A 15,639-nucleotide genomic window follows, 5' to 3' on the forward strand; every position below is an offset into this window, starting at 1 on the left:
GACTACTTTTCCCCTATCGTTCTTTCCCCCTTATAATGTATATGGTGGTCAGCTGTATAGCCTATGTCCATCTGCTGCAACTGTCCTTTCCAATGCTGTATTGGGTGTTGTGATTGGTGCTGTGGTTCCGGAGATTACCCGCCTCAAAGGTTTGGGCTCTCTCTTTATTATATTAGTATAGATATATACACACACACAGGATGTACTTGGCCCCAAGAGGATCCGCATGATACATATATGTTGGCCTTGTCTAATTGTCCCAGATGTGCAAGTGTGGAGGCCGCGTTTTTGCATATTGTAATGAGAATGCCCTAGCACGGGGCAGTATTGGAGGACAGTTACATGCTCTCTCACAAAGACCATAAGACGGACAAAAAACAGCAACCCAGAATGTTGTCTGCTAGCTCTCTTGCAAGACAGAAAAGGGAAGAAGTGGGTAACAGATTTAAAGAATCTAGTCCTGTTGCTGGTGAAAAGGGCAACAGCAGTGGTGTGGAAGTCAACCCCTCATCCACCTCAGGGTAAATGGCAACAAACAGTGCTGAAAAGGGTCAACAGAAAGAGTATCGCACTGTACTGGGAAATAAAATAGTCTCTGGAAATGACCAATTGCCCAGATGTTGGAGGAGGTATTGTAAGTGTTTATTATAAATACAGGGGGTGATGACAAACTATTCTAAGGGATTGGGACACCGCACAGGGAAACGCATAAATGAAGTAAGCTGCAGACATGTAAACATGCAACGTTTGGCTAAAAGGGCAAAGCAGAACCAGAGAGGCTTTTTATTGCACAGGCCTTTCCCGGATGGGATGGGGCCCCTAAAGTGTCATGTGTGATGTAATGTGTGCGGCCATAAGCAGTGTATGATGGGTGAACAAATTATACTTAGCTCAGTAAACTATAACTGGTGAATTTTGTTTCTAAACGTTAGTTTCGATATTATTTCACCACCTAACTATCTTACTTTAACCTTTGCTTTTTAGGTCTCCTGTGGCATTGCAGGGCAGAGCCCTGCTCCACCTCTGTGAGAGATTTAGTAAGTGAGGACTTTCAGAAGAGGGCTTTAAGCCCCGCCCCTCATTTCCATTGGCTGGCATCACCGTTTATGGTAGACGGTGGCCTGCCATTGGAAATGAGGGTTTTCTGTGGACTCCCTTTCTCTCCGAGCCGGACTGGCTCACCTGGTTTACGTCTGTTGTGAAGACATTTCTTATCAGCTTGTTTATTTAACAAGCTGATAAGAAATGTCTTCACGAGAGAGGCGTTAAGGGGCATGCATCAGGCGTCCTGCAACCACGCTGGCTTCACACCTGGAGCATGCGCCAGTCAGCTCTCTCATTGGTCGGTCGTGCATCCGTAGTGCCCAGTAAGGCGCCGTGTGTCATCTGCACCTCAGAACCTCCCCCGATAACATGCCCAGAGTTACTATATGTACATTTGTTTTACTGCATGTTTATTTAGTTAAACAAAACATCGCAGACACTGTGCCTCGTAAGCTGTAGGCAGAAGTGTTTTTTGTGCTTGCTAACAACAAGCAGGATGTGGTGAGGGCGGCGGGCGGCAAGTCTATCTAAGAAAACATAATTTGCGTAGCCTCCATTTATAGAGTTTTCTTTCTCTTGGGGGCCGTTTACACAATGTGAATTAAAAAGAACATGAATGCGGCAGCGATTCTTGGTGGTTCACGTTACATATGCAGCTTTGTGCTGTCGATATAGCGCTTTTATAAGAGTTTAAATTAACATATAAAACATTTGGCCACAGCTCCTTTTAATTTCGGGAAGGGGTGTGGGGCTGAGAAGAGAGCACATGTTTTATTAGCATAGGCTAACGCTACCAGTATTTCAGTGGTCTGGACAATGTCAGCCCCAGGCTCCGGGTCACCATCCTTTTGACAGAGCTCCCTCCTTTCATTCAGAACGGCCCGCCTCCAAGTGACAGATGCAAGTAGCTCGTCCCCTAGAATGGATGACCTTAGTGGGAGTCCCAGCAGAGAGGCCATGGATCGAATGGGCATGGAACGTGCCCAATCGATCTCTCTGTGGCAAGAGTTAAGACTTTGCGTCACTAATTCTAGGCTCGTGGGCCGCTGGATAGCATTTGAGAGCTACACGGGCTGCTCCCTCCTTGGATGCTGTAGCAGCCTGAGGGATTACCCGAGGCTGGAAGTTGATTAAATCATGTGCAGCGGAAGGATTAAAAGACAATGTAAATAGTAGATTGTCAATCACATCACCCTTCCCTTGGTAGGTCAGCAGAGCTATGGCTCGCCAACGGACACCCCGCATCCCCTCGTTCACACATTATAAAGCAACTTTAATAAACACTGTTAGGAATGGGGGTCTCTAGTTGGCAGGGGTGGGTACCACTGTCCAAGTAGGGACCCTTGCTTCTAGTCAGGGTAAGGAGGAAACCCTCTGAGATAACCCCTGCTCACCCTCTAGGTAGCTTGGCACGAGCAGTCTAGGCTAACCAGAGGCAATGTGTAAAGTATTTGTACCAACACTCACAGTAACACAGTGAAAACACCACAAACTGACTCCACAACAGTTTAGAAAAATAAAGGTGTTTAATCTAAACTACACAAGACCAAAATGTCAAAAATCCAACATACACAGTTCAAGAATATGGTTTCAAAAGAGTTCTTAAGGTTGCGATAAAGTTCTTTAGGTTGCGATCAAAATTCTTTAGGTAGCGATAAAATAATCCACAGTTACGTGAAAAGTTCACAGTTGCGTCATGTTTAGCTCACAGTACCTTTAGTTGTGACAAAGTTCCAAAAGCAGAAGCTGGGGCGGTGAAAAACAAGTGATGCGTTGCTCCTGAGACCCTGGGGGGGTGATGCGACAGCCCCGTTGCAGCAGCGGGCGTGTTGCGACAAATCTGGTCTGTCTGGGGAGGAAGGCCACTTGTATGGATTCCGGTGCGTAGGTTCCGTAGGAGGTTTGTTTTCACAAAGGCACGATGCGACGATCTTTGGAGGTACGACGATCTCCGGGGCGACGATGCGCGGACAAGCCGTGATCGTCTGTCTTTCATCTCCTCGATGCGTTGGCTTCGGCGATGACTCTCGCAGCGACGTGATGCGGTCCGCAAGCAGGCGGTGCAGTGATCTCGCCCAGCAAAGACAGGCTCTGCGACGACACTCGCGGCGATGTCAGACTTCAAGAACCGATCGGGTGCGTCCCGCAAACGAAGGATACGACTGCTCTGACAGCGGCAACAGGCGCTGCGACGATATGGACCTTCGTAGCGGCGGGTATTTCCTCGCACTGTCGGGGATGCGCTCCGCAGCGAGCGATGCAATAACTTTTCTGTAGCAAAGTCTCTTAAGCTTAGTTTCCAGCTTCCCAGCACAGGTACAACTTCCAGAGGCACCACACAGGGGCCAAGCACTCCTTGAAGGACAGAACTCTGTCAGTAGAGCTCAGACGAAGCTGGGGGTGAAGTCCTTTTGTTCCTGGGACTTCAGAACAGGGAGCCAGCTCTTCTCAGGCTCTTGGAGATTCCTTCAAGCAAGGGGACACAGCACAAAGCAAAGTCCTTCCCCTCTCCTTGGCAGCAAAGCAACAGCAGGGCAATCCAGCAGAGCAACAGCTGGACAATCTTCCGTCTCCAGTTTCACCTTTCTCCTTGGCAGAGGGTTCTTCTTGATTCCAGGATGATCTAATATTCTGTAGTCAGGGGTCCTGTACTTATACCCCTAAAATACTTTTTTCCCTTTGTGAAGGAGGGCTCTGAGCCCAGTCTGAACCAGTTCTGGGTGTTCCTTGAGCACTTTGTTTTTCTGGCCTCTCCCTTCCTTTCAGAGAGAGGGGCAGGGTCGTCAGCTGCCCAGCAGGAGGTGGAGCCAGCATTGTGGAGGGAAAGCACAGCCCTGGAGCACTTTGTTGACATGATTCTTTCTCTCCTTTCATGGTGCAGGCCAGAGACATCAGACACACCACAGGGGGTGGAGCCATCACTGTGGGGGGCGGGCACAGTCCTATTCAGGCCCAGGTGCAAACTCCTCCCACCACTCAAGTTTCAAATGTAGTCATTCAGCCTAGGGCTGACTCAGCCAGCTTCCTGGGGAATCCCCAGACCCTGTCACTCTCAAACCAGACAGTCAATCCACAAACAGGCCAAGGCACACAGAAAGGTCAGACCAAAGAACAGCAACTTTCTAAAAGTGCTATTCTCAAACACAGGAGTTAAAAACCACCTTTCCTAAAAGATGTGTTATTAAATTCTGAGTTCAGGGATACCAGACCTTTATGTCCTTTCTTGTTCCTATGGGGAGATATGCTGGTAGCCACTGTAGCCAGCGTCCCCCATGATAGCCTATGGAGCAGGATAGCCTTGCAGCAGTGAAAAGCGAAAATGGCTGTAATTCAGTGCCAGAGCATGTCACCTGCACAAGTACAGACTCTACCTTTCATATACACTGCACCCTGCCCAAGGGGGTACCTTGGCCTTCCATAGGGGTGACCAATGTGCACAGAAAGGGAAGGGTTAGGCCTTGTCAGTGGGGACACTGACCAGGAGGACATGGCAGTTCACAGACTTTACACAGGCACTGCGGTGGCAGGCCTGAGACACTATTTTGGGGCTACTCATGTGGGTGGCACAATCAGTGCTGCCGGCCCACTAGTAGCATTTGTCATCACTAGCCCTGGCACACCCAGTGCACTTTACTAGGGACTTCTTGGTGATACAAATATGCCAATCATGTATGTCCAATCACAATAACAATTTACACAGAGAGCATATGCAATTTAGCACTGATCAGCAGTGGTAAAGTGCGCAGAGTCCTGTTGCCAGCAGCCAGGGGTCAGGAAAAATAAGGGAGGAAGAAGCAAAAAGTTTGGGGATGACCCTGCAAGAAGGGCCAGTTCCAACACAACCCCCTTCCAGCCTACAGCCAGGGTAGACTAAACAATACCTTGATGGGATTCCCTGCTTAAGGCGATAGAACACGGAAACTGGCCCAAACAGCATGGCACAATTCTGGTTCTACGCCGACCTGAACCTAGGTGGATCACTCTATCCATACACTCATGGTCCACCATGCCAATCCATGTGGAACCCTTCTCCTCACCTGTGGACACCACCTGTGCAGCACCTAACTGTAACTTACTCACAGGTGTATCCCAACAGACAGACAGGAAGCCACAGTGGCTGCTAACAGTGGTCAGGGATGAGACCCAAGCCTTATGCCTCTCAGGGCTCTCAAACCCCTGTGGCGTCAGAGGGTGGGGGGCAGTAGCCCCAGGTGTTTGGCACCCTTTGTCCACTCCCTCTCTTGTCAGGTCAGGTCTGACACTCTGGCACTGACCCACCAGTCCCGGACCTGTATCCGGCGGCTGGACAGGAGGCTGGGGTGGGCTTCCCCACACCCGGCCCTCCTCTTCCTTGGGGCTCTGTACCCTCCAACCTGGAGCGGTACCCCCTTCTGGAATAGTCAGGGAACCTGTGGCAGGTGTCCTGCACCATTCACCCAGCAGTTCAGCGGTTCTATCCTGCAACTGGTATTCCAGGTCAGGGGGGACACCCCGGACCTGGCCCTCAAACCTAGACTCCAAAGCCTCTAGGTCAGACAACACCTGAACCTGGTTTCCCCACCCAGGGACCAACCCCTGCGGTGGAACACTTGCCTGGCGCACCAGGACTTCACTCACGGATATGCCCACACTGGTACACAGTACCCTCCTGGCCAACACAACGGTGTGGCCCAGTCCTCTCCCAGGGTAAGACTCCTGCCCCCCTTCCAGGGGCAACCCTGTCCACCAGGAAAAACCCAGAACACAACTCTCCTACCAGTTCAGGACCTCCCTCCAGCAACTGGTCTCCCAACCTAGGGTTTAAACCCTCAGGTTGTACCAGGGTCAGAGGCGATGACTCCCTCCCTCTGCACCCCCTTCCAGAGCGCTGCACCCTCCCTACTGGAGGGGTACCCCTGGAAGGCAAACTGGTCAGGACACTGGTTACAGATGTCCTTCCTTTCAGGTCAGGCAGATCCTAAACCTGGTCTCCCAACCCAGGGACCAATACCTGCGGTTGTGCACTTGCCTGGAACGCCAGGACTTCTGGGGACTCACACAGTACCCCCTTGAGGGTGACACACAAATCATGTGTCCTGTGACAGTCTGCCTGACGCAGATCTCCCAACCCCTGTCCACCTGACAGCACATGAAGATCCCCCAGGACAGAAGTGGTGTCACCATGGTCACTCCTGGGAGACTCAGCCCTTCTGGCTGGCCCCTGACCCACTGGTTCTTCCACTGGAGAGTCATTCCCCCTCTCACCCCTCAGTCTGGACTTCTGCACCCTCTCAACTGGAGTGGCACTGCCAGACACCAGAACTGATGGAGGCCTGGTTACAGGCACTCCCCGTTCAACAGACACTAGGAGATCCTCCTCAAATGGCCTACTAGCACCTTCTAGGCCCCCAACCTGGTGTTCCCTTAAGGAATCCTCCAGGCCCTGAGACTGGATTTCAGGCGCCGTGAGATACACCGTCCCATACTCACTCCTTCTCCACTGAGACCAGACATGAGCCCCTACACCCCTCCCACTACACTGGGACCCAACCGGGCTACACTGAACCTCTCCCACCTCACAGGTCTGTAAGATATCTGAGCCACTCCTTTTGGGATTACTCCCCAATGTCTCCTCAGACTCTCTGGAATCCAACAAGAGGTCTGTCTCCAATGCAAGCCCCCTGGAATCAGATGACTCGCACTCCACCGGGTGTTGGCATAGCTCTGGAAAACAGGGACTTAAAATATGCTCTCCAACAAATGAATCACACAGCCCCCCACAGTTGTATACCAAGCTACCCTTTGCCTCACCCTCCAGTGCCTCACACAAGTACCCCACACCACTCTCCTGAGACTGGCAAGACAGTATCTGAATGTCTCTGTCACACAACCCACACTCTTCTGGCTGGTATTCACACACACACACACACCAAGGTTTCTACCATGGGGGACCCCCTCCCTGTACCTCTCATCTAGAGTCAGTAGAGTGTCCCTCCCACCACTAGGAATATGGTCCCCTGTGCCAGTCCCCCAATCTACTTCAGGGACCCTGCACTCCACTGGAACTACATCATAAACCTGAACCCCCTGGTGTATGTCGACCCCCTCCCTCAAGTCAGGCACCACATCTCTGGGTGTTTGTACCTTTCTCTCAGCACTACATATCATAACCATGCTGCCACCCTCTGAGCCTGACTCCACCTCCAACTCAGCAAAGCTCACCTCTTGAGCTACCCATGTTTCTTCTTCAGCTGAGACCCTCATGGCCTCAGGCCTCTTGAGCTCCAACTCAAGCTTCCTCATTCTTAATTCATGGGCCAAGGCCAATTCCAATTCCTCCAGGGCACGGGCATTTTTGCTCTCCTCCGCCACCCTTTCTTTTTCCATTTGCTTCAGCTCCATTTCAAGCCTCAAAATTTCTAACTTATGATCTCTAGCCCTTTGGTTTTCCTCCAACTCCTCTAGGGAAAAACTTTCAGCTGAATGATTGCTGCCAGCCCTTGAGGCTGCTCTGGACACAAGCAGATCCTGTGGCCTGAAACCATCCCTTTGTGCATCCTCATCTACTCCTGCACCACCTGTCTCCCCATCCTCTTTGGACTCCCACCAGGCCCTTAAGGCCTCCTGTAGCTCCTTCTTCTTGGAGCGGCGCTTCAGGGGGCATCCAAAGTTCCTGCAGAACTGCCTGAGTTGACCTACTTTGTAATCACTTAACATTTCAATATCAAACTCCAGTTCTGCAACATCACTTGCTGGTTTACCATTCAGAGACATGATGCTTGGATTCCTTCAGGGTTACGATCAAAAATAGAAGAAAAAAAAACAACCGTATTATGCGGTGGCGTAGTGGTCTGCACTCACTAGTGATGTACACCAATCACTGTGGGTCTAGTGCAAATACAAGTTCAAATCCCCACCGTTGACCAACAATGTTAGAAATGGGGGGCTCTAGTTGGCAGGGGTAGGTACCACTGTCCAAGTAGGGACCCTTGCTTCTAGTCAGGGTAAGGAGGAAACCCTCTGAGATAACCCCTGCTCACCCTCTAGGTAGCTTGGCACGAGCAGTCTAGGCTAACCAGAGGCAATGTGTAAAGTATTTGTACCAACACTCACAGTAACACAGTGAAAACACCACAAACTGACTCCACAACAGTTTAGAAAAATAAAGGTATTTAATCTAAACTACACAAGACCAAAACGACAAAAATCCAACATACACAGTTCATGAATATGGTTTCAAAAGAGTTCTTAAGGTTGCGATAAAGTTCTTTAGGTTGCGATCAAAATTCTTTAGGTTGCGATAAAATAATCCACAGTTACGTGAAAAGTTCACAGTTGCGTCACGTTTAGCTCACACTACCTTTAGTTGCGACAAAGTTCCAAAAGCAGAAGCTGGGGCGGTGGGAAACAAGTGATGCGTTGCTCCTGAGTCCCTGGGGAGGCGATGTGACAGCCCCGCTGCAGCAGCGGGCGTGTTGCGACGAATTCGGTCTGTATGGGGAGGAAGGCCACTTGTATTGATTCCGGTGCGTAGGTTCCGTAGGAGGTTTGTTCTCGCAAAGGTACGATGCAATGATCTTTGGAGGTGCGACGATCTCCGGGGCGACGATGCGCGGACCAGCGGTGATCTTCTCTCTCGCAGCTCCTCGATGCGTTGGCTTCGGCGATGACTCTCACAGCGACGTGATCTGGTCCGCAAGCAGGCGGTGCGGTGATCTCACCCAGCGACGACAGGCTCTGCGACGACACTCGCAGCGATGTCAGACTTCCCGCAACGATCGGGTGCGTCATGCAAATGAAGGATGCGACGGCTCTGACAGCGGTAACCGGCGCTGCGACGATCTCGACCTTCGTAGCGGCGGGAATTTCCTCGCACTGTCGGGGATGCGCTCGGCAGCAAGCGATGCAATAACTTTTCTGTAGCAAAGTCTCTTAAGCGTAGTTTCCAGCTTCCCAGCACAGGTACAACTTCCAGAGGCACCACACAGGGGCCAAGCACTCCAGGAAGGACAGAACTCTCTCAGTAGAGCTCAGGGGAAGCTGGGGTGAAGTCCTTTTGTTCCTGGGACTTCAGAACAGGGAGCCAGCTCTTCTCAGACTCTTGGAGATTCCTTCAAGCAAGGGGACACAGCACAAAGCAAAGTCCTTCCCCTCTCCTTGGCAGCAAAGCAACAGCAGGGCAATCCAGCAGAGCAACAGCTGGACAATATTCCTTCTCCAGTTTCAGCTTTCTCCTTGGCAGAGGTTCCTTCTTGATTCCAGGATGATCTAATTTTCTGTAGTCAGGGGTCCTGTAATTATACCCCTAAAATACTTTGTTCCCTTTGTGCAGGAGGGCTCTGAGCCCGGTCTGAACCAGTTCTGGGTGTTCCTTGAGCACTTTGTTTTCCTGGCCTCTCCCTTCCTTTCAGAGAGAGGGGCAGGGTCGTCAGCTGCCCAGCAGGAGGTGGAGCCAGCATTGTGGAGGGAAAGCACAGCCCTGGAGCACTTTGTTGGCATGATTCCTTCTCTCCTTTCACAATGCAGGGCAGAGACATCAGACGCACCACAGGGGGTGGAGCCAGCACTGTGGGGGGTGGGCACAGTCCTATTCAGGCCCAGGTGCTAACTCCTCCCACCACTCAAGTTTCAAATGTAGTCATTCAGCCTAGGGCTGACTCAGCCAGCTTCCTAGGGAATCCCCAGCCCCTGTCACTCTCAAACCAGACAGTCAATCCACAAACAGGCCAAGGCACACAGAAAGGTCAGACAAGAGAACAGCAACTTTCTAAAAGTGCTATTCTCAAACACAAGAGTAAAAAACCACCTTTCCTAAAAGATGTGTTATTAAATTCTGAGTTCAGGGATACCAGACTTTTATGTCCTATCTTGTTCCTATGGGAAGATATGCTGGTAGCCACTGTAGCCAGCATCCCCCATGATAGCCTATGGAGCAAGATAGCCTTGCAGCAGTGAAAAACGAAAATGGCTGTAATTCACTGCCAGAGCATGTCACCTGCACAAGTACAGGCTCTACCTTTCATATACACTGCACCCTGCCCAAGGGGGTACCTTGGGCCTACCATAAGGGTTACCAATGTGCACAGAAAGGGAAGGGTTAGGCCTGGTCAGTGGGGACACTGACCAGGAGGACATGGCAGTCACAGACTGCACACAGGCACTGCGGTGGCAGGCCTGAGACACCATTTTGGGGCTACTCATGTGGGTGGCACAATCAGTGCTGCAGGCCCACTAGTACCATTTGTCATCACTAGCCCTGGCACACCCAGTGCACTTTACTAGGGACTTCTTGGTGATACAAATGTGCCAATCATGTATGTCCAATCACAATAACAATTTACACAGAGAGCATATGCACATTAGCACTGATCAACGACCCTGCTCCTATTCGAATCTTAAAACAAGTCGGACCTACCATATCCCACCTGGCCACTAACCTTATTAATACCTCGCTAGGCCAAGGAGTGGTTCCCCCCAGCTGGAAGCATGCCATGGTCAAGGCATTACAGAAGAAACCAGGACATGACCCATTAGACCTATCCAACCTTCGACCGATCTCTCTCCTGCCTGGCTTGAGCAAAATCGCAGAGAAGGCAGTTAACCAGCAATTGTCAGCCTTCCTCGAATCTAATAATCTTCTTCGACCCTCACAAACAGGTTTCCGACCAGGCCAGGGGACCGAAACAGCCCTCCTGAAAGTGGTAGAGGAGGCTAGATGCATCTTGGATTCAGGAGGATCGGTCTTACTGATCCTCCTGGATCTAAGCGCTGCATTTGATACGGTGGACCACAAGATCCTAATACAGCGACTATCTGAACTAGGAGTGAGAAGCACGGCATTATGTTGGCTCTCCTCCTTCTTAGAAAACCGTACCTTCCAGGTCTGTGAAGGGAACGTTCGATCAGATACCTTTTCCCTCCAGTGTGGGGTCCCCCAGGGCTCTTCACTGAGCCCTACACTGTTCAATACATACATGGCCCCCCTGGAGGATGTGGTCTCCCCATTTGGGATAAAAACCGTCACCTACGCTGATGACACCCAAATGATTGTATCATTTTCACTCGAGGAAGAAAAAATCAAAAACCTTCATGACTGCCTAGAAGGTATACATGCCTGGATGTCTAACTCAAGGCTCAAGCTCAATGGGTCAAAGACCGAGCTTATGCTCTTAGGACACCAACCACCATCCCTCCCCACTGCTATGTGGCCTTCATGCCTAGGACCCATTCCCCAGCCTAAAACTGAAATCAAAATCTAGGCTTCTGGCTGGAACAGAATATTTCCATGACAACACAAGCCAAAAAAACAGCTAGCACCTGTGTTGGTCTACTTCGATCCACCAGGAAGATTCTTCCACTACTTCCCGCAACCTCCCAGAAAATGCTTATGCAAGGTCTAATATTATCAAGATTGGACTATTGCAATGCCCTTTTTTTGGGTGCCCCTGAAGCCACGCTCAATGTCCTGCAGCGAACACAAAATGCCGCTGCAAGGATACTCACTGGCACCCCCCGTAGAGTTTCAGCCAAACCTGCCCTTAAGACACTGCATTGGTTGCCGATACGCGAAAGGGTCAAATTCAAGTCCCTTTGTACCACCCATAGAGCTATGCAAAACCAAGGACCTCCAATGCTGAAATCCATGCTCTACCCATACACCCCGAACAGACCCTTACGGTCAGCGCAAGGCAACCTGGCCAAGGTCCCCCGAACTAAAAGAGCTCGTACTGGTGGACGCCGTTTCTCGGTGGTCGCCGCAACCCTCTGGAACTCTCTCCCAATCCAACTCCGGTCTGAACCTAATCATATGAAATTCCGAAAACTTCTCAAAACTCACCTTTTCCCACAATAACCTTTTCTCTTCCCCTCAGCCTCTACCCTCAGTAGTTGGTCTACAATCACAGCGCTGGGACGCTTCCGGGCAGTCAACAACAGGGAGGGACATTGGGGGGGACAATATTTATAGGGGTCCAGTGTGCATGTCCCAACAAGCTATGCAACAATAGATTGCACACAGTTCCCCTGAGATTAGTGATGGCGTAGTGCAATGTGCTGTCTTCCTCTCTCCCTAGAGTGTAAGGCGTTGGTGTGCCTCAGTACAGCAGGGAAGGGTATCCCTTGTCGGAACTAGGGATGCCTCACACAACAGGCTGGTTCAACGGCTGTTGTCATGTCACCAGTTAGTCGTATCGTAACATCATCGGCTCCCTGCTCCAACGTCAAGCCGGCGCTGCAATGCCTGACGGGTAGCACGAGGTGCTACACTCTTGTGGAGATCTTTTGTTCCTTGCCGATAGGTGTAAGGGTGTGAGGGCCCTAGTGAGTGGAGCAGTGAGCGTGAGTGAGGTGGATTAAAAAAGGTTGGTATGATCTACTGCTATGGCTTTAATCGTGTAGTCCACCACCTTAGATAAAAATGTGAGGGGCATTGGGACTACAGTAGCTACGAGGAGTCAGTCCCGTTCAACCCTCAATCGTGAATAGGTCGACATGTTTCATGCCTGTATTGGCAATTCTTCAGGACCAAAAAAAGAAAGAAAGGTGCTCATAAACTTAGTGACTTAGTGGGATGCTCCGCATCAGGCTGAGGCATCTGAAGTATACAACCTGTGTGGTTGCCGAATCCAGCCGAAGAGGGGTTCCTGCATCAGAGGGATACCCTGTGGGGAGAGAAGTAGACTTCAGCTGGTGAATCAGTACCCCCAGTTAACCTATCAGGGGGATGCTATTTCCTTTCCGTGAAGCAATATATGGTAGTAAAGTTAGGAGCGGGGGAAGACACAATGAGTCACTACGCATCAAAGGGGTGGTGAAGATCACTTTAAAAACAATGCTGGGTGAAGGGCTTCCAGCAGACACGAGGTGTCTCAGCAAACAAATTGGTGTTTGAGGATATAAAGGAATGACAGGATCTAACGCCAGCCGGCGTTTCACTGCACGTGAAGATGGCAGTACATCAGGATACAATAAAACAAGAAAACAAGACAACCGTCCAGAATGAACGGAGGACTTACCCTCAATGGCGGTCGTAAGTACCCCAAGGCTGCTCCCGTGGGGTCTGCGAGGATAGGGCAGTAATCTGGAGGGTTTAAGCAAATGGTTCAAGGGGTAAGAAGCCATACGGGGGTGGGTAGGTGGGTGGGTGCGTGTAGGTATCCCAACTATTGGGACATCAGGGGGGAGTTAGCGGTCATGGTAAAGTCCGTGGTGGTCCCAAACAAACAACCCCGGTGTGCCCAGGACAGTCACACCACCCAGAGAGGTCGCAGCCTGGGGGAGCACCGAGGCAAGGGCCGGCGGGGCTCCGCTGTTCTCACTGGCCGGTGAACGGTAGGGTGGTTGCCCCTAGCTCCCAACCGCGCCATGTTTAGCGAGGGACGCTCGCGGAAGCACAAGTCACCCCTCAGCCTGGCGGACGGTAGCCCCGCTTGGACACCGCCCGGTACCCCACCTCTGCGGACGGCCTCGGAGGGGGCCGACGCCTGTGGTCCCTGAGGGATGAAAGGAAACAGCACCGGGAACCCAACCAGAGTGACCGGGCTCCTGGCGATCCATGTAATCGCCTCACAAAACAAAACAAAACAAGACTCCCGTCCCAAGCACCTTACCTCCTCGCAGCGGGCTGGTGACCTCTTCACCTAGCCCCACGTCCCAGCGCGGAGTGTCGCCTGAAGCAGCCGTGGCTGTTTGCTAGCTGATAAGGGATCCGGTGAATGCCGGAGGTGTGTCGGAGACGCGGCTCGGTGTCAGGCGGCGCACCGGCATGACGTCAGAGCGTCATGGTGTCGGTGCCCGCCGCCATCTTAGAGAGGGGTGAGGGGATCGGAAGGTAGGGCAGTCAGTAATGTAACTGTCTGCTCATAATCGCATACAGAACTTGGACGACCCACTCATGGCTCAGTGTTACAGGTACTTGGTACACCGCGTGACTCTCGGGTGGTTGATCAGCCAGGGTGCTAAAGGAAAGGGGGAAATTGCTCATGGCTCAATGTTATACGTACTAAGGACAGGGCATGGCTCGAGGGTGGTAGGCCAGCCAGAATGTGGAAAGGAGGGAATATGTCAAGGGGTATGTATGTCAAGGGGTGTACATCGGGTAGCTAGGTGGCTAGGATGGCGCCCCGTGGGAGGTGGGACGGGGAGTCAAAATGAGTACGTGCATTAGACCTGCATAGATTGGGGTCAGGTCAAGCCGGGATGGTAAGCTAGAGACCAGGGCTGGTCGAGTGACTCCTTCATCTGGTCGGTCATGCTTAAATGGTGGCGATGTTCGCCTGTTGGTGGTCTCTATAGGTCAGGGAGAAAACACGTCGAATGTTTTGGTGAACACCAAGTCAGCCGAATGATAGGACCCTGGTTGACCGAAGTGTGGGTAGTTCCCACTGACGGTGTGCAACTATGGGGAAGGTCATTTTAAGTGTATACACCGAGTGTGATGTAGCTACGGGATATGTCAGCACTAACATCAGGTTGAAGTGATACCAATCATTTATATACAGACAAGGGGAGAGGGGGCGTCTATCTAGACAGTGTGTTCCACAGGACGGAATCATTCAAACCCTCAGTGTCTAAATGAAGGCGGTGTACCCATCTTTGTTCCATCCTAAAAAGGGCCTGTTGGTTTAATGAAGGATGCCATTCTAGCACAACCCATTGAATGTCCTCAGCTGCATGCTCTTTTTCTTGACAATGTGCATATAAGAGTGTTTGTGTCTTTTTGCAGCGTATGTTGCTGTTATGTTCCATAATTCGTATTGTCACAGGGCGGGTCGTCATCCCAACGTACTTGAGTCCGCAGGGACAGGTCAGCATATAGATGCAGTTACTGCTGTTGCAATTGGTGTGTCGGTTCAAGCACCATGTGAAGGTATCAGATAGTTGGACTGTTTTCGTTTTTGTTGTTTGCGGGCACACCACACAATTGCCACACCGATAATGTCCCGTGACTGGGGGCAGGTCCCACAGAGTGTTCTGCGGACGGATATGAGTTTTTGGTCGGGTGTGGACAAGTTGGTCCTTCAGGCTGCTAGTTCTTTTGAAGGCGAACCGAGGACGGGGGATGTCTAAGGACACAGAGTTCAAGATCCCCCAGTGTGCATTCACTGTTCTCTTGATGTAGGGTGAATTTTTCGTGAAGGATGTCACGCACGTGATAATGTCCTCGCTTTCTTTGCTGTGAGTTTCCAGGAGGGATTCTCTATTGTTGTTCTGGGCTCTCTTCATGGATCGTTTCAATAGTCTCGTCGGGTAGCCCCTGTCTTGGAGTTTATGCTGTAGGGATTGCGCCTCCCGTTGATAATCGGAGATGGCGGAACAGTTTCTCCGGAGTCTAAGAAATTGTCCAAACGGTAGACTGTCCCTCAATGCCTTGGTGTGATGGCTCTCATAGAGTAAGAGGCTATTCCTATCGGTCTCCTTCTTGTAAAGAGTGGTGGTTAATCCCATGGGGTCCAACTTGATTCTCAGTTCGAGGAATGGTATAGAGTCCTCGGCGATCGTCCCTGTGAATTTCAGAAAGGGATCCTGTTGGTTAATCCAGGAGCAGAAGGCGTTGCAGCTCGTTCGGTCCCCCTTCCAAAAGATCAGGATGTCGTCTATATAGCGACGCCACAGGGA

Source organism: Lissotriton helveticus, chromosome 10 (assembly GCF_964261635.1).
Source record: "Lissotriton helveticus chromosome 10, aLisHel1.1, whole genome shotgun sequence".
Lineage (NCBI taxonomy): Eukaryota > Metazoa > Chordata > Amphibia > Caudata > Salamandridae > Lissotriton > Lissotriton helveticus.